Here is a 20673-nt window from a genome sequence, read left to right as displayed (position 1 = left end):
GTGATAAAACTCAAACTTTCTTATACATAATTAAAGGAAAAGAATTTAAAGGGTTCTAAAACCAACATTAATATATTTCAAAACCAAGGTATTTTAAAGGATTCAAATATTACAAATAAGTATTACAAGTGATTATTCTAGTTCGAAAAATAATGCATATAGAATGTAGACAAATATTCAATAAAAACATGCAATTTATTATTAAAATTGATAATTTTTTGACCGAATATCATCCCTTTAATCATATATATATATATAAAATATAGACGAATATTTAATGAAATGAGCAATATTGTTTTCAAATAATATTTAAAAAAATAACCAATTAACTAAATTTCCCTCTAAAATTTTCCAAAACCAAAACTTGTTTTTAAAGTAAATTAATAATTACTATATGTAAACACCCTTGTGAGGTAAACATCCTTGTGAGGTAAACATTTACTAAATTGTTCCGAGAGGAGTTGCTATATATCAATTCCTTTGTTAGGTAAACTAGTGGTGCATGCACAATAGTTTCATGCAAAAAGGGAAAAAAATAGATTACAATTATTACTTTGACAATCAGATACTCTAACTCAAAAGGGCAAATGATTATATCAATATAATATATGTCCGATGCGATAAATGCTCAAAATTTGATAGGACTTCATCCCACTCAACATGTGGATGGGATTTTGTCCGAAGGACTATCCTGGTACATTTTGTTTTGTGTCATCAATCCACTAAGTATGAAAGGGTGGATTAAGGGACACTAAGGTTCAAGAATGGGGAAGGGCAAGTTGGTCAAAAATTAAAATGATTCAGTAGTTGTTTTGAGGTGTTCATGGCGGACTGTAGTATTCATTATGTCAGTAGTTGTTTTGAGGTGTTCATGGCGGACTGTAGTATTCATTATGTCAGTAGTTGTTATGAATGTTTGACGTGAGATGACTGCACCATGTTTTTGACTACACAATATAACTAGGGCTACTCTTCACTATCCTTGGGAATGTGAGTAATATCAATTATAAAATATTGATATTTTATAATTAATCTTTATTATAGTTTTAATCTGTAGTTATTTATATATATATTGATAAAGTAAAAAAGAATTGAATATTATTAATCTTAATAACATATAGCTATTAACGAGTTAAATTTTAAAATTAAATATTTATATATTTATTAATTTAATTATTATTAAATATGTTCTCTCTTTTCCTGGATCTGTTTCTTCATCGTGTCTTGAAGATGAACCACATTTGTTGGTTGGAAACATGTTGACCCGAATCTTCAATGTGACTTCTTCCCAAAAACTCTTTATACAATAAAAATTACTTACACTAAAAAAACATTAAGACTAGGTTTTAAAGTAACTTTAAATTTATATTAGCCTCTTCATGAACGTTTATTTGGTAAGCCCATAAAAATGTAAAGTAAATGTGAGTACAAGGTTTCATGTTCAAATCCTTTTAATTGTATAACCCATAGTCGCTTGGTAAGGGTGGCTCACCCACCTAGGGCTAATAATGGGAGCCAACCCATCTCTTTCAAGTATGAGAATGAAATATTTTGATTCTTCCAACATAAAATAAAATAAATTTATGTTTTAAATTAAAACTATAGACACAAAAAGTGTTAATTTTACCATATGTCATTAACAATAATAACAAACATTTATTTAAAAAAAATACAAGTTAACTTTAAAGTAAAAAATTGGTTTTGAATTTATAATTTTGAATTAGAACTAAAATTAGAAATCATTTTTAATTTTACTACATATTCACAATAATTAAGGTCTGGACTCTTTTTATATTTTTTTGACTTGCCTCCTTGTTTGGAGTTTGACTATTTTTTTTTTAATATCATAATTTAAATATTATTTTTCAAAAACTAGTCGTTTAATATAGCCTATAATTAATAATATTTTTTTAATAAATTAATATCATAATTTAAATATATTTTTTCAAAAATTAGTCATTATTTTTGGTAGGTAAGCACCCACGGGGGATTTGAATCAGTGACCTATTGCAAGGAGTGCCTTAACAGTGCACCCATTCACCATCAATCCAAAGCCCCGTGGGCCAAAAATTAGTCATTTAATATAGCTCGCTCTTAATAATATTTTTTTAATATATTAATAAGTTAATATCATAATTTAAATATGAATTTTCAAATATAGTACTTACATGAAATTATAGTCTCTACATTACTCTCTATTTAATCCTTTGCCATGGTATGCCTCTTCATCTCTATGATGAGCCACACTGGTTGGTTTGAAACGCCATCAACTTTTCTTAATAAATACTTATTAATGTTCATTAGTTATTTTGAAAATAAGAAAATGATTTCTTTTAACTAAATGAAAACATTAAACCTTATTCATAATCGATTGTACTGCTAAGTACTCTACAATTTAATATAGAGAAATGTTGTTATGTCCTATAAATACGATAATTTTTTTTTTAAAATATATATACATATAAAAAGAAAAATAATAAAATAAATAATAAATAATTACATATTTACAAAATAACATCTAAAACAATAAACTACCTTATATATTAAACTATAAAATATCAAATATTGAGAATATGAAAAAATTAATACATAACATGAAATTAAATGATAATTTTTTTATACTAATAAATTTATTCTTCTAGACATTTTAATAAAAATAAATACTTTACCAATAAAGTTAACCATTTAAACATGTTTTTGAAATTTAACTTCTGAAATAATCTTATGCTAAATTATATTGTTTAAAACGTTCAATGAGAATTTATGACTACAAATGTCAAGTTGGTTTTGGTTTAGTACAAAGTTTATAATATTGAATTATTTACTAGGTTGCTATTTTTAATAAGTATTCCTCGTTGAAGGATGAATTTATTATATTTTTTTTATATATCATAGTGTATAGTAATTTATGGTAGTTTATATTAGTTAGAAAAAAATATTAAAGTGATAATGATTATTGTGATATTTTTTTCATTATTTCAAATTTTATAATATAATTAAGAACATATTGCTAGATTAAAAGTGAGTATTTAATATAATATAATATTTTATAGGAATATATAATTTAAATTAATAATTTTTTTTAATGTGATGGTTGGGAAGATGAAAGTCAAGATATGTTAAAAAATAAAGAGAAATGTTATTGAGGATTTTTTTCTTTTCTCCTTTTGTTCTAAGTGTTACCCCATTATTCACTCATTTCTGTTTTTTTGCTCAAAAATTTGAATTGATATGAGAATTGTTGAAAATTTCTATAACTTTCTTAGCATGGGTATTTCCATAGTCAATAAAATGTTGTTGCTCAAGATTTCTAGAGAATTGTGTGTTATATTCATGGATTTGCTCAATGCTTTTGGCACCCATCTTTAGGGGCTAGAAGCTTTATGTGATGATGTCAAGAATGCTAGACCCAAATAAATAGAGGTTGGTGTTAAAATATAACCATTAGAGATGGTAAAAATATGAATGTTAGGGAAGGTAAGAATGATGATGAAATCAATGATTAAATCTAACTATTGGAAAAAAGGTGTATACATTATTAAATAAAGAATTGAATAAATTTACTTGAATCAAATATTACTAGCCTAGATCCATCTTAACATGAGAATTACCAAGCATAGAGAGGGATCAAATCTTTTTTCACATTAAAAAAGGTTTGCATATCAAAAATTTAATCTCTCTCAGGGCTTGGTAGATCCAGAGTTAAGATGGATCTAAGGTCGTTTAATTTCTCCCTTTAAATAGGCTACATTCCACATGAATATCATGGGTCAATACCATGGATTCTCAATATCATGAGTCAATACCGAGGGCCATTTTGTTTATTATTATTTATTATTTTAATTTTAATTTTAATTTTATTTTGACAAAGTGTAAATGTTTACTTTATATTACATCAATCATTTTAGATAGTTTTGTTTTTAAAATTTTATTTTGTTTTTATTTTTATGTAATTTGATTTAGCCAAAATGTTAAACAACATCTCTACCCTAGAGCAAATCAAAGGGAATATAAAGTATTAAAATATTAAAAAATGTAACAGAATAATTTTATTGTAAATATTTTATGTCAAATCGCCAATGTAAATGGATTGGTAAAAAATAATTATGATGATTAAACTAATTTAAAAGATAACATATTATTTTAATTAATATGAAATTTTGGATTAAAAAATGTTATAATAATAAAATAAAAAATATTGGGAAAAATAAATTAAATTAAAATAAGATTTAAAATTTAAAAGATTAAATATTGGTCAAAATAATTAAATTACATTAAAATTTAAAATTGGAAAGATATAAATATTCGTCAAGTCCAATTAAATTAAATTAAGATTTAAAAGAATTTATTTAGGGCTTGAAAACTAAATAATGATTAAAGAGGAATATTGGGGATTTAAATATTGGTCAAATTGAATTAAATTAAGATTTAAAATTTAAAATAGATAAATATTTGTGAAATTAAATTAAAATAAGATTAATTTTAAAAGATTTTATTTAAGGCATCAAGTCTCACTAGCACAATTGGTTGAGGATGGGCCTCATCAGCAAAAAAAATCAGGATCAAACCTCATCGGGGGTGGTTGTGCCCTATGCTATAGAGAGGAGACATGCTAAAAAATATAGTCAGCTAAAGGCTGGTGTGGCCAAGATTGAGTGTGATCCTTGGGTGGATTTGACAGCTAGATGCCCCTGGGTCGTAGCTCCTCAAACCACACGCCAAACCTGGAGGATCACACACAACTTGACAAAAAAAATGTATTTATGTCTTTAAAACTAACTAACTATTAAACAAGAATCATTAAATGATCAAGGAATTTAAAAATATATTTTAAAATAAGATTAAATAGGTTGAAAAAAATAAAAAAGAACATAAATAAATTTGAATAATTTTGCTTTTTTTTTTTGAATGTGTTGTAGTGCTTTCTCCTTTGATTGGATGGTTTTGAGGATGGGGAGTTGTCATGTTTGTAAGTGGCCCAAAGAGCACTATAGAAATGAGGGACAAGGGACTGTAGAGATTAATGAAGGACTCCCTTGTGTTGTAGAGACTCACATTTTCATTTATGAATGTCTATGAGTCTGGTCAAGGAATCAAAAGGATGAACATTAAGATTCGCTGCTATGTGTAGAGAAGATTAGACTCCAATTTTGTGTTAAATATGGTCTAAAAATTGTGTGATAAATCCTTGATTTTATTTTTTCCCTAAGACATCAAGATCTGGTTTGAGGGCAGCCAACAATGAGAAATACTACAACATAGCTAAGGCTATGGTTGGGTGGAGAGTGGTTCACCCTTCTAAGTTCCAGATTCCAAAAGATTTGACTCAAAATAAGAATAAGTAATTATTAGTGATTATTTAATTTCTCTTTACAACAAGTTTATATGAACATGCATTTGCCCTTCAACAAATTTATCATAACATTAGTTGTTGTACTATTTGGCTATAGCTTTTTATATGTATTAAATTTTGTAATAACAATGGTTGAGGAAGATAAGCTTCCTAATTTCTTCTTTAAATATGTCATGTTAACATTTTTGTGGTAACTTTTTATGGAAGGTCCTAGAAGATGAAACTTGGACTGTAGTGAGGGAAATCACGGTGATCCTCTGGTCCAATTTTCATATCTTGGGTCACAAAATTTTAGGAAATACGATGAGAGCAATTTGAGCTTCCTAAATGCATCTTTAAACAAGTCATGTTGGAATTTATTTTATAAAATTTATTTTGGGAGGTTCTAAAAGCCGAAACTTAGACAATAGTGATAGGAAATCAAGTAATCATCTGGTCCAAAATTCAAATCTTAGGTCATGATATTGTAGGATATATGATTGGAGGAAGTCAAGCTTCCTAAATGCTCCTAAACTCATGCAATAAATAGGTCATATTGTAATTCCTACTATAATGTTTCTTATAGGAGGTTCCAGAAGGTGAAACTTGGACCATAGTGAGAGGAAAAGGATTACTTAAATAATTGTATTCGAAGTATTTGAAGAAAGGTTTAGTTGTAAAGTGTTTAAAAAAATGCAGAAGATATGAAAATCAAGTTTTTGCAAGTGTGTCAACTCGTATAAGAGCTTATTGTTAATCTAATAAAATGAAAAAGAAAATTTTGGGTACCCCATAACCTATGTAATTCATTGAGGGAATTGGGTATGTGATAGAGTGGGACCAAAGCTAAGCTTCAAAAGTGAACCTAGATAGGTTCAAGTATAGTAGATAATTTGAGTTTTAAATTAATATCTATGCATGCATGTGTACTCATGCAATTTTTTTCTCTATATACGAATACACTAATATTAATTGAAGACAAACTTGAGTTTCATGTAACAAACGAAACATGTAAGATAAATGTGCAGGATGTTGACTAGATTCTTTAGAGTAGCCCAACATAATTGCAAATGACTATGACTAATTGATGTAGCCATAACTATGAAGGGTAATCTCTTAATTTATCTCTTGCTAGTTTTAAAAATTTTCTTTAATATTTTTTATTTTTCATATACCGAGGAATAATAGCACGGGCATGATAAAAAAGCAAGAGATGAAATAGCTCAAAGATACATGTATATTGAATAGATATTAAATAATGATATGCTAGATACATGAAGATATGTTAGGTGCATATAGTAATGGATTTTCATTCATAAAGACTCAGAATAGTCTATTTTCATTACATGATTTAGATGATTAATAGTTGTTAATGTTGAACATGTAACCAATAATAGGTTGACAACATGAATGTGAAGCCAATTACGGTGTTGCATATAGTCTTGTGGAATCAATGCTATGGAATACCAGGTGTTGACGAGATAATCATATGGGTGGCACCTATTAATTTTGTTATGCATATTATGACAGTGTTTTAGTGCACTTCTCCTTAGGTTATTCTTGTTGAAGGTTGGAGCCCTTAAGAGAGAAGTATAGGGATGTTTGTGTGGAGGGTCTAGAGAGTACCTGGAGCATCGAAGAAAAATGAAACTCCTATAAGCTATAGGGCTCTAAGATAACATTGACCAACCCAAGTTGGAGACCCTAGAAGAATAGTGGAACAACTCAAGGAAATGAAGTGTTCAGAAAAAGGTGGTGCACCACATTAGGTTGAGTGGATTTATGGGGGGATGAGATATTATTGGTTGGAGGCTACTGGAGTTGGAATCTTGACCTATTTTATGTTCAATATTGGTTATGCATCATACTTGGCTCTTGGTAAGATAATTTCTTTGTCGATCCATGTACCAACTTAAGAATGACTCATTATTGAACAATAGAGGAGTAATGGAGCCTATGGATAAGAGAAAATACAAGTTGATTTGCACAAGAGCACAAGTACGAGGGACCCCATAACTATCGCAAGGAACAAACTTTGATTTTCAGTAGAGGGTAGATATGGATAAAGGATCAGTAAAGGAGGGATTGAATTTTTCAATATGAACTGGATGGAAAATGAAGTCACAAATGTGAAAATGGCTTAAAAATAGTTTTTCCCTTAACTAGAAAGCATTATTTTTGAAAAAATACATAGTGTCTTGGGTAAGTAAAGAAACAAAATTCAATTTCATTATCTATATTGAAGTTGAGTACATAACTGCAATTACTTGTTGTACTCAAATCTTTTGTATGAAGATGACCCTAAAGGATTTCAAATTAGAGTTTAATGATCCAATCCCCATCATAAGTGATAATACCAATATTATTAGTATCTCAAAGAATCATGTTATCCATTTAATACTAAACCCATTCCAATTAAGAATTATTTAAGAGATCAAGTTTTTGACCATGTTTTTATATTGTAATATGTGGATATATGAGAATATTGTAGATATTTTCACAAAACACCTTCCTAGGGAACCATTTGAGTACCTTAAGAAAAATTTGGGAGTGGTCTATCCTTCCATAAAATGAATCAACCTATTTGGGGACTAGCATCTACTCAAATCATTGACATATTTAAAGAGTAATACGTAGGAGAAAAATGGTGAAATGGAATGTTCTTTGTTAGTCCTATATGTTTGCAAAGGGAGTGGTTACATAGTGGCATTCTTTATTTTGAAGAGGCATGGTCTTAGGGGGATATCTTTCAACCGTGAACACCCTTTACCATTGATGTCAAAGGGGGATAAGAAGATCCCAAAAATTGTGATATAAAGAGAAAAACTAAGGGATAGTAGCATCCAAACAACAATTAGCCATGGAAAGTGTGCAAGGGGGAGTATTTCTAAGAGTTTTTAAAGAAAAGATACCATCATTGCCTTAAAAATGTTTGTTAATGTTTGCATCAATGCTAAATGGGGGTGTTGTTGAGTACAATGCCACATGGTTGTCATTGATGTCACATTGCTTATTGATGTAAAGGGCTTACTTCGAAGTCAACTTCCCTACTATGGAACAAGTTAAGTGTTGTTGCAAAGTGCATAGCTGGATATCCCTCTAAGGGACCTTTCCGATGGTGTTTTTTTTGGGAAAAATGTTGTCATTAATGTCAAACATTATCATTGATGTCAAAATGTTTCCATTGATGTCAAAGATATGGATTCCATGGAATATGCTAGGGAGTTTTAAGTTGAGGGGGCGTCCTCTCATAGCTATAGTATTTAGTAGAGAACCATCATAGTAGCAGGTTAACTAAGGAAGCTAAAATTATTATAGATATGATGGCTTTTTAGCCCTATATTTGAAGGAACTTCTATCTCAGGGGATGTTCTCATATTCCATTAGAATGTTCTCAGATGGATAGGCCTTGGAAATATATTTCCAATGGTATAAGGCAGTGTTAGGTCCCTATACTACTAGTGTAGACCCGTATTGTTATTAGCACAACCCCCTTATTGTATTGTTGTACCCATGTAGTCCCCATATGTTATTATTATGCCCCATAGAACCCCACTACTGTTATTATTTTTCCCTTACAATATTATTGTTATGTAGGCTCTGATTATATTATGACCCCTTAGACTCCTATATATAGAAAGGAGGCCTTGTCATTCGTATCATACAAGAATTTCTCATTCATGTAATGTAAAGGAGGTTTCCTCCTTGAAGAGGCTAATTTTGAAGTCGTTGATTTATCTGTTCTTCTATTTTGTGAGATGATTGCATAACATTTTGTATCAGAGCTTTGGATTCTAGGGTTCTGCTGCTTCAAATAAGTCATCATGTAATTTTTGTTGTAACTTCATTTTTACAAAGCTTATAAGTTGAAATTAAAACCATGTGGATCTGAAATCAAGGTGAACCTTGTGTATGAATTTCAAATCCTGTCTCGCTATATTTTTAAAGATATGATCCAAGGAAGTTAGGGTTTTTACAGGCTCTAGAGTTCCATCTCAAATAGGTGACCTTGGGATAATCGTCATAACTTACTCTCAGAGCATCAAATTTAAATTTCATAAAAATTGATAGACATAGGATAGACTGTAGCTCTTGGATATCAATTTCAAGTTCAGCGGTCAAAACAGTGACACGTGGCACTCCGTACAAGTTCACTCTACTAAACCAATCTATAATAAGGTCATCATGGAAGATTGGGCATAACTCTTTCTTGAAGAATCCAATCTCGATCGGACCTATGGGGTTGGAAACGGGACATAGAAGACTACTACGGGACGAAAGTTTAGAACTTGGAGATTCGAAATTTTTAGTGTTAGTATTTGCATACTTCCATTAGTGATCAAAACTCCTCTTTTCATATTCATATTAGGGTCTCACTCAAAATTTTTTGTCATTCCACCTAGGTCCTCATTCAAAGATTTACTCACTGATGGTATCCCTATTAGGAAAAACCTCACTCACCTACACTCCATCTACCTCCCTTGACCTTTTCCCATGACCATTCCTCTCATTTCCCTCTCCCAGGGTTTTGAGGACATTTTTCTTGGTTTCATGACCTCCATGGTTAAATCATCAACAAAAATTCTATCCTGATGCTCTTATGCCTTCCCCTATCCTTAATGTACCTTCCTAAACACTTCCCATCACTCCTATTCCTCAAAAGCAACATTTCTCTACAAACCCTAGCCTATTGCTACGCTTTTGACACTTTTCTAGACTAGGCATGTGTTTCGCCCTTTTGGACCCCTTCCCCTCACCCAATCCTTAAAATTCCAGTTTCCCTTACTTCCTAACATCCCTCCCTACCTCCCAAAATTTTCCTAAGAATTTAGAAGCCCCCTATCCCATTTATTTCCCTTCATTCCTATAAATTTCCCAAATCCCTTGTTTTTCCTACACTAAACCCTAATTTCCTCTTCCACTAAGCTAGGGTTGGCTATGGAATCAGAGATATCTGAGTAGAGGATGCCTGAGGGAGGTAATTTCAGAAATTATGAGGCCATTCCAAATCATAAACATCATGTCCATCATTTTTCAAGAAGTCATTCTAAGAGACAAATCATTTGCCACACATAGGGCTAGTTTTTCTTAAAACTATGTTTTAGACCAAAAATGGATGCATTTGGGAAAAGTGAGAGAGGGTTTTGTCCATTATAGGCCAAGGATGAAACACCTCCATAAATTTTTACACGGGTGTCATGGTTTTGGATAAATTTCAAAAATATAGTTGCTACAAGAGAGTTGTTGCACTTCTGGAGTGACCTTGGGAAAATCAAGGTTTCTTCTAGCTGGAGTGTCCAAATGACTTTCTTGATGGGTCAAATGATAAATAGATAGAAATATATTTCAAAGGAGCTATCATGAGTTCAATTTGAAGTTGAGGAATACCTCCAAAAGTTTCCTACAAGATCACACTTCATTTTTGCACCCTCATTCTGCACTTTTTGACCAGTATTGGGAGAATTGGTATTTTAGGGGATATATTTGATCATTTTCAGTGCTTGATAGGTCCATTGTGTATCCAAGAGAGATATATCTCTAACAAGCTATCATGGGCACAATTTTGACTTCACAAAGGCACTCAAAAACCGATTTGAAGTCGGCGCTATGTGTTTGACACAGGTGTTGCGGATTTCCTTCTGGCGCTGCGTGTTTGACAAGCCTTGGGAGAATGAAGTTTTGGAGGGACAAATCAAGTCCATTTTGAAAACTAAAGGCATGTTTCGAACCTATACTAGCTCATATTTCCAAAGCGCTATCTTGGGCTCAATTTGGACACCGGAAAGGTAGGCAAAAGTGGGTCTAAAGATGGCACTACGCGTTTGACATTGATGCCGCACGTTTGACCTGTTTCCTAATTTTTCATTGTTCTTCTCCAGATTTGATTTTCTTCTTGGGAAATCAACTTTTTACTGATTTGATTTATCATGTAAATGTAATTATGGTATTTTTACTATTACCTAGGGTAAATACATTAGGTAAATAGACTCTATGAGGTGTAATGAATCAGTTCATTGTAATTAGGGATGAGTCACTTTGGCCACCCTACACTGTAGCTATCAGTTCAGATTTTGGTGGAACTCCTACTCCTCTCATGGATTCGAGCCCCGATGGTTGGGAGGAGTTTTTTTGAGGCCTATATCATGTACTTTTTCAATAATTCTATAGGTTGGACTCCATTGGATATTTTATAGTGTTTCAGACTTTGGCATGGAATATATTGGATGAGTTGTAGCGATTTTGGTGGGATTCCTGTGGCGTGGTATTTTGATATTTTTTCTTCTTCAATTACATGTGTGTGAATGTTTTGTATCTTCCATTATCCATTTCACTTCTAAATATGTTTAATTTTCAAAGTGTGATAAGCAGAATTCATCTTCTATGCTCTATTTTGGGAAAGTCATCATAATGTGTTTCATTTCTTTAGTTTATAAAGAATTCATGACTTCCATTCTCTTTTTAGCACCTCATCAGTCTAAACCATTTCATCAATATACTACAAAGTGTCAAAGTAACTTTCCTACCTTGCCCCATCAAATGTCTGCAATTTTGATTCTCTCATGCCCTCACCTAGTTCACTCTCTAACCTAATTAACTCATCCAGTGACCACCCCAATTAAATCAAATCAATACCCTGAGCTATTATATCTAGCCTAAAACCCTAATCCATCTAGCCCTCTTGGATGTGATCCTTTGGAGAGAGCCCTCTCCGGCTTGGTAGGGCTAGCTACCAAGTCAAAAGATTGGTCTGTGGTTACCTCAGCTAGACTCTTCCTCAACCTTGGAGATCCGGAGGAGTGATAACATAAATTATAGAGTTAAAATAATTTCAAGATCAAGCTCATAAAAGAAAGAAAAAGGTGTGTATTTAAAAAAAAAAATGCATAACTTTTGTTTGAAAAATCAGTTTGAATTGATTCAAAGGGAATAATGAAGCATAGATATGATTGTTTTATTTCAAAATGAATGAAAGAAAGAAAATAGAAACACCTAGTAAACAACCTGAAATCTCTATCATGACACATTAAAAAGAGAAGAAATGCCACATGATATATCAAAATTACAAGACCAAGTGCAACAAATTTCGCTCTCACAAAAAGTAACAGAAGCTATTAAAACTAGTATCAACTATTTTAAGAATGTAATGGAAGCTAAAATCAATGGTATAGAAGCAAAATTGAAATGAAACATGGAATATTTGAAGAAAGACATGGAAGGTTTGAAGGAAGGTTGGACAAAGTTGCTACAGGAAAGGCTTCCTAATGGCGAAAAGGTAGTAGAGGAAATTCATGATAAGAAAAAAATGTTAATCATGATTTCATAGAATCTAATGTTGGATTGAAGACCCACCATATTCCAAATATCGATATAAGGAAGTTTGATGGCAAGGATCCCGTAACATCAATACTAGATATGGAGAAATATTTTGATCTCCATAATGTGAAAAACACACAAAAGGTACATATTGCAACTTTATATTTAGAATCCAATCAGTTTGTATGGTATCGATGGCTTTTCCCTCATAAACAAATTGTCACTTGGTCCATTTTTATGGAGGAAATGATAACACATTATGAGGATACAAAGAGCGACACCTTCTTTATCCAATTAATAAATCTAAAACAAAAGGGTTCAATGGAAGATCACATTGAAGACTTCCAAAAAATTGAATATAAGGGTAAATGATATTCCAGAGGAGCATAGGATTGATGTCTTCAGAGGGAATTTAAAGGATAAAATCCAACATTTTTTTCACCTTTGGGAACCTGATTCATTAGAGAAGGCATTTAAGGTGGCCAAAAAAGTGGAAAGAAAATTATGGAAACAAGGAAGTCTACCACTCACAACTATAAAGGCAGAAGTGTTGCTACTCCTAGCCTTCCACAACCTACAAGGTTTACACTACAACAGTGTGAGAAAAAAAAAGAAAAAGGGCTTTTTTACATTTGTTATAGAAAATACACTAAATGTCATAAGTGTGCTGAGAAGAAATTATTTTATATAGATTGTGAAGAGGAGGAAGAAAATGATCAAGAAATGTCAAAAGAAGAGGATATACACTAGGAACCAACCCTAGAGAAAGAAGAAATGAATCTGACCATACCTTGTTATGCATTGGCACTTTATGGATATCATCCACCATCCATCACATCATCTTTAAGAGAAAATTCTAAGGTTCAAGCAGTGGAAGATCACATCGAGCATCAACAACAAGTTGTCCAACTCTTATAGGATAACCTCACTTTACTGCAGAATCGTATGAAACAACATGTAAATCAACATTGCAGCAAAATAAGTTTTGATGTAGGTGACTGGGTATTTTTATGGCTACAACCATACAAACAAATGTCCCTCAAGCATGCTAAGAAGGATAATAAATTATCACCAAAGTACTACGGTGCTTACAAGGTGCTGCAAAATATTTGTACTATGGCTTACAAATTGGATCTTCCTATATCTTCCCGAGTGCATCCAGTTTTCCATGTTTCATGCTTAAAGAATGTTATAGGTGACAAGCTCCTAGTTCAAACAATATTGTCAGAACTTGACGAGGAAGGAAAAATTGTATTGGAACTTGAATCAGTCATGGAATCAAGAACCCAATAGCTATGAAATCGATCAATTTCAGAGTATCTCATCAAGTGCATGAACTTACCTGCTGAAGTGAGGATGAAAATTTTATACAGAAGCATCCAAAACTACTCAAATGTTGAGGAAAAAACGTTTTTTGAAGAGAGGGGCATGCTAGGTCCCTATAATGCTAGTGTAGCACCTTATTGTTATTAGTGCAACCCCCTTATTTTATTGTTGTGCCCATGTGGTCCCCATATTGTTATTATTATGCCCGATAAAAGCCCACTATTTTTATTGTTGTCCCTTACAATATTATTGTCATGTAGGCTTTGATTATACTATGACCCCTTAGACTCCTATATATATAAAGGAGGTCTTTTCATTTGTATCATACAAGAATTGTTTATTTGTGTAACGTAAAGGAGGTCTCCCCCTCGAAGAGGATAATTTTGAAGTCGTTGATCTATCTTTTCTTCTATTTCGTGAGCTAGTTGCATAACCGGAAGCTTGAGAAACTCTAAAGGATAATAAATTTATGGTCAATCTAATTTCAACAGTGTTCCAAGCTTTAAGGTTCTACATAGGCCTTGTGTTTTGCAAGAAATTTATTTGATAAAGAAAATTTGGACTTATGCAAATTTGTGAAGACGTTGAACTATTCACTAAGTTTGAGACTTTTGTATAGTTTGTAGGTCAATCCAATTAGGTGGTCATCTCATCCAAAGGTTTCAACATATGCACAAAGGACTAACCCTCAACCCTAACCCTTGATCTAAGTGAGGCCTAACTAAGATAGGTGGAAGATTTACATTGATGATAATTTGTGTTATGGTGGCATACTTTCAGAGTTGGATCATGTGCCAATTGCCTCCCTTCAGGCGTTCCAATAGATTGTGAGATTGCTCCTGACTTGTGTGGTCCCTAGTAGTGAAATACCCTTTATGCATGTTAATTGGGCTAGTTGGCAATCTAGCCCACTAAAAGATCTCTTGACCTTTGAGTTGTAGCATGAAGCACTCAACTATTAGGCCATTGGTTCTAGCCTTGTGGGTATATGATGTGAAGTCCCTAAGGAAAACAAAATGGCATGTTTAGCAAATTTGTTGAATCTGGGAGTTAGCAAATTTTGGAGAGATAGCCATAGACATTGCTAAAAACTAGTGATACTATGGATTTTCCAAACTAAACACGCTGATCATATTCAATGAAAGTAACAACAAACATGACATGAAATTGAGCTTCTCTGATTGAAGGAAAAAAATCACATTTAATGTTGTAGGTATATCACATTTGTTTTAGTAATGAGCTTCATCTGATATTGGACAAATAATATCAGAGGAAAATTCCTAAACAATTTAGATTGAGAATGTAGACTCCTTTCGAAAGACTATGAATAGGTATTGTAGTCATTTAATTGACAAGGGAAGTCATACTGAGAATTTAAGGGTCAATTGTATCATGCAATAAAAAACATGTTGATCATGATTACTGGTTTCATGCTCTAGTGCTTGCTTACTTGCAAAATCTGATTCATTTAATGCAGTCCTTGAACCACATGACATGGTGTGAGGAAAATCTTTGCATAATGTTGTAATGAGATGAATATTCCGTGGAGTGAATAGAGATATGTGTGTTAAGGAGGTGTGTTGAGTAAAGAGACAATGTGGACAAATAGAGCAATATGTGCAAAGAAATTTGTATGGTTGTGTGACAATATTGTGTATACTAAGTGAAGTAGAGAGAGTGGAACAAATTAGAAGCTGCCAAGGCAAAGACAACTAAGTTTGTGTGTGTGTGTGTGATGAAAAAAGGAGTGATAGAAAGACAGTATACCAAAGTCATAATTTATTTGTAATACTGAGGTAGGTCATTGTTCTCAGTTTCAAAATTGTATGAAAAGTAGAATACTTGAATGAAGTAGGTGGGGGCCTGCAATTATAAGTGGTTGGATCCTCTAAGAAAGTTTTGTATTACTAATCTAAAGGTGTTTTGGGCCTCCTATGGGTGGGTTCTCACAAACATATGATGTAATCAAAGATGTTGCCTTGATTATCATCATAATATGAAAACAAGCTTTGGTGATTTTTCTCATTGAATTATTTCAACATAAATCATTGTATTCAAATGTATGTGAATGTCAGTCCCTCATGTTTTGCTTGATTGTTTCCAATTGAAAGTTTAAGCATTCAACATAAAAGAAAAAAACTTGTTAATTATTGATTCACCTTGTCATCACTAATTCATGATTCCCAACAATTGGTATTAGTGCCAAGTTCCTCTAGGAACAACTTAACCACTAGAAGGTAGATCAATAAGGAATCATGTCCAAACAAGAAAGTTGGGATGCATAATCAATTAAGATGCTAGTCTTTGATGGTACAAACTATATTTTCTAGAAAGTAAATATGGAAGCTGTTAGAATTAGTATTTGCATACTACCATCAGTGATCAAAAATCCTCTTTTCATATCATATTAGGGCCCCATTCTGAAATTTTTGTCATTCCACCTAGGTCCTCATTCAAAAATTTACTCACTGATGGCAGCCCTAGTTAATTAAACTTCACTCAAAAATTAATACTTGTTGGCCCACCTTCATGTCTTAATGGGCATACATCAATCATAAAAGATCATTTCATCATGTCTTTATGTCAGTCAAGTCAACACAGAGGCTCATCATTCAAGGTCCCACTAGGTCATTAGGGTTTCCAAGGTTCCAATAAAACTCCATTCCATTACATAAGACTAGCAAGTAAAGGGTGATGGAATAACATCTCTTCACCACGTGAAGATGTTGGAAATAATACTAAGAGGGGGGTGAATCAATATTATTAGATTAATTATTTTATTTCCCAAACAGATTTATATACGCTACTTTAGTGAAGTGAACTAGTGTGTACACGTGACTGTGCTTAAGGAAACCCACATATATGCAGAGAACTTGTGATTTAGACAGTTTATCATGTGTTGAGCTTAAACCAGTATATCAAAGATTTATTAGACAGTGCAGTAAAAGTAGAATAAAGCATCACATATAAGAAACACACATGAACACCAAGATTTAAGGTGGAAACCAATGTGGGTGAAAAGCATCTGCTGTTGTCGTCTCTATCTTTTTTTAATAATAAGAAAATCTTTTTACAACATTGTACTAGTGTAGACTCATACCAATACGTAGGCTTCTACCTACAGAAGGTTACAACCTTCTCTCATTCTCTAGCTTCTACTGGAAGGGAGCTACAACCCCCTATTTATTATACTAGTCGATATGTTTACTAGTACATAAGCGCCGACCTATAGAAGGCTATGACCTTCTTTCTTCCTCCAGGGACCATGTTTCATAGATTTTCAGACTGGATTTTCCTGGTACACAACAATACACATGAAGGCCTTGTTTCATCCAATTTGCATACTGGGCCCATCAACAACATTGAAGCTTAGAATCAATCATCATTGTAATACAACCATCAACTACATTTGCATCAACCAATCACTATCACTCTTTGAATCAACCAAACTCAATCAATCACTGACAACCTATGAACCTCTGACACAACTAAATCAATCATTCATTCATACACAATCAACTTCAACAAATCCACTGGAACAGATAGATCACTGTAACCAATACACAGATCTGAACCCAGAATACTGCATCATCATTCAGAACCAACATTAAGCTCAAAAAAATGCATCATAGTGTATACGCAACTTGGAACAACTGAACCAACATGTATACGCAACTTCATCAAAGCGAACCAGTGTATAGATCTGCAAATACTTACTTATAACTTCACTGCACTTCTCGACTTTAGACATACCCAGATCATCAAATATAAAGGATAAAACATGTGTTAGCAATCAGATCTAGCCCATCAGATCACATAATGATTAGTCATTATGATCCTAATCCATCATTAGATCTCATCCATCATTATTGAAGCAAATCACAATCAATAAATCTAAACACTAGTACCAGAATGCAGTCACCAGAACATAAAACCCAGAATTATGCATCAACAACTAGAACCAACTGTAACTTCAAACATTATAGTTCATAAGGTATACGCTACTTCGATGTGTCGAACGAGCGTGTATACATGCTTTTACCAAAGTTGAAATATCGTACATATTTGCAAATGCTAACTTAAAACTTCACAGACATTCCAGACTTCAGTCATACCCAGATAATATCATTTACAGAATAAAACATGCGTCAATATTCATATCTAGATTGTCCATGATCAAACCACATAATGATAATACATCTATGGCTTTATGATCTCGATCCATCAACCATCATCAACCACAAGGGTGCATCCTTAGATTAGATCAAGCAACGCATCAGAAGCTCATACCCTGCATATATGATCTAACACTTCAGAAGATATTCAATACGTGCACACCCTGGCCTAATGATCTTCTCTTCCTTATATACTCTTAGGCCTTTCTCAATACCTTGGATCAAATACCTTGGACCAAAAACTTGTTTTTCCAACATGTACGTGCTTTTCCTCCTGTGAAAGTGTGTGTATACATTATACACTACTTTTGTTTTGTTAAACCGCGTGTATACACACCTTGGACAAAGTGAACCAACGTATACCTCTCTTTCTTCATTCTTTGGAGTTTGATCTGTAATCCTTTGTTGTTGACCTGCTGCACTGTGAACTTTCACCTGAGTGAGTTGCCATCAAGGACAACACCTGTATCATAATGCCAACAAAAGATGATTTTTAAAGAGAAATGATTATTTCATGTAATTCTGAGTTCAAATGTAATATTTTTAATTTTCATTTTGTAATTTTATGTCATTTAAATGTAAAAAGTACAAGGTTCCTGAGTTGTTATCTTAGTGTTCCGAAGATGCCAGACCATCAAAAGATCAATTTGTCAAAGGAAATAGTCAAGTGAAAGGGTAAAGTTTCAAAGGGTTAAGTGAATGCCAAAGGGAGTTTAAGCACTAAACCCTAATTTCCTCTCCCACAGAGCTAGGGTTGGCTATAGAATCAGAGACATCTGAGCAGAGGAGGCCTAAGGGAGTTCATTTCAGCATGAGGCCATTCCAACTCATAAACATCATGTCTCCATCATTTTTCAAGAATTCATTCCAAGGAACAAATCATTAGCCACACATAGGGCCAATTTTGCTTCAAAGTATGTTTCCAAACAAATAGATATGAATTTTACAAAATTTAGAGAGGTTGTTTTCCATCATAGGACACGCATTAAAAATGTCCTTCAATTTTTAGACGCGTGTCATGGTTTTGGAGAAATGTCAAAAATACAGTTCCTACAAGAGAGTTGCTACCCTTCTTGAGTGACCTTGGGAAAAATCAATTTTTCTCCTACCGAGAATATACAAATGACTTGTGTGATGAGTCAAATGATAGCTATAGCAACGTATATTTCCAATGAGCTATCATGAGCTCAATTTATAGTTGAGTAAGACCTCCAAACGTTTCCTGCAAGAGAACACTTCATTTTTGCACCCTCATTCTACACTTTTTGACCAGTCTTGGGAGAATTGATGTTTCAGGGTCTATACTTCATCATTTACAGTGCGTGAAAGGTCCATTGCATAGCCAAGAGAGGGAATCTCCAGTGAGCTATCATGGGTGTAATTTTGACTTTGCGAAGGCACTCAAAATTCAATTTGAAGTCAGCGTTGTGAACTTGCTTCGGGTGTTGTGCGTTTGCCTGACGCTACGCATTTGCCGGCGCTACGCGTTTACCATGGGCGCTACGAATTCCCTTAAGGAATTCCACGTTTGTCTAGGAGAGCTGAAATTTCCTCCTTAGTTCCACCAAAGTTCATTCAACCTCCTACAAGTAAGTAACCACTATAGATCACATGTTTCCCCCCATAGAATCATTCCCAAAATATTTTAAAGATTTGATTGAAGATTCGGTGTTATTCTCACATGTAAACCCTAGTATCTCCATAAAAAATACCCTTACACCCTCAATTCCTAAATATTAACTCCCCTACACTTTCATACACCCCTTACCTTTTCATTCCCTTGCCCTAAACCTTTTTATCCCAAATACCCTCTAAACCCTTGTTAAGAAATTTACTGCATGATATAAATAGTTACTGAGAGGAATAAATATAAAAGAATAACCAGCAACAACCATAAACACATAAACACAAATGTTTATCCGGGAAAAACCCAACCTAATAAGATCTCATTAGCATTGGCCAAAACCCTGGCCAATCCAACCAAGTGAGCTTTCACCGCTCACCTCCAGGTCTTGCCAATGAAGTCTTCCCAGCCTTTTATAGGTACCATTACATGCAATACCATAGGCAAAAAACCATGGGTGCACAATACCATGTGCCCCAAAACCATCACTCTTTAACCTGGTCAACTTTGACTCTATCCCGAGTCAAGTTTATCTAACAATTCCCCCCTTAAACTTGACTTGGGGTTCCTTGACTAACTCCAGAAAAAACTGCTAAGTGAGACAATCCCGCTCACTCTAGCTCTTACCCCCTTCAAAGTTTTTACCCAGGGTATTGTTAATCCGACATCCCCCCTATCACCTAGGTCTAACCTAGACTTTACCGGTGATCACCGAGGGGTACACATGCCTTACCAGGTCTTACAGTAGTATGCCTATTTACATGCGATAATTTTGACTTCATTATTTTTTTTGTTTATTGCTGCTGTGATTCTGATCCATCCTCTCTCAATTTGATTTGCTCAAAAACTTCTATCAAACCGCTCCAACTGTGAGCCCGATGAGAACCTCGTAGATTCCAACA

Source organism: Pinus tabuliformis, chromosome 7, assembly GCF_031772625.1.
Source record: "Pinus tabuliformis cultivar Carrire ecotype Pingquan chromosome 7, CPIR1, whole genome shotgun sequence".
NCBI classification, from domain to species: Eukaryota; Viridiplantae; Streptophyta; class Pinopsida; order Pinales; family Pinaceae; genus Pinus; species Pinus tabuliformis.
Note: the sequence above shows the minus strand (reverse complement) of the source record.